Raw genomic sequence first — 809 nt, 5'->3', positions numbered from 1 at the left:
AGAGTCATAGTTACTCCCGCCGTTTACCCGCGCTTCATTGAATTTCTTCACTTTGACATTCAGAGCACTGGGCAGAAATCACATCGCGTCAACACCCACCGTGGACCTTCGCGATGCTTTGTTTTAATTAAACAGTCGGATTCCCCTGGTCCGTTCCAGTTCTAAGCCAGCTGCTTGGCGTCGGCCGAGGCCACCCGCCGGGAGGCAATGGGTCCCATTTTTAGTCTTTGGTATGGTCTTAACTAGGCTGGATGTAATTTTTTTTGTTGGCGTTGATTTCTCCGACTGCCCATAAACGCACCACCGCGCTCCGTGCGCGCATGTGAAAAAGGCGTGCGGACGTGAAAAAGGCGGCTCTGTATGGGAGAGACGTTGAAGAGGAATAAAAACACCCTTGGAAACCAAAACTTGCCCCTCGTCATGACTCGGAGCCGCAACAAATATTTCGGATTTGTGTAGGGTACATTGTGACAGACAGCAAACGAGCAGGTGATCGAGCAAGCCTTGTCTGATACGAGAGCATTGCGGTCGTATGGAGCGTGTTTGAAGTGAACACCAGAGACGAAAGGAACAAGGCAAAGTGTTGTGAAATAAAATATTACCTGTAATACGCATTTTGTTATTTGCTGATTGAAACTGCAAACTAAACTGTGAATTGAAACTAATAGGTGGAGAACTGAACTCTCGCTCTTTATATAGCTGACGTGTCTTGCGCATCCGTTCTGCGCATCTGTAATGGCGGCCTCCGTATGACGTCCGGTCCGCGATTGAGATTAAAAAACAAACAATATTTGACAATAACACACCAT

Source organism: Syngnathus typhle, linkage group LG22 (assembly GCF_033458585.1).
Source record: "Syngnathus typhle isolate RoL2023-S1 ecotype Sweden linkage group LG22, RoL_Styp_1.0, whole genome shotgun sequence".
Taxonomy (NCBI): Eukaryota; Metazoa; Chordata; class Actinopteri; order Syngnathiformes; family Syngnathidae; genus Syngnathus; species Syngnathus typhle.
The sequence above is the reverse complement of the archived record's forward strand: the minus strand, read 5'-3'. Positions refer to the sequence as shown.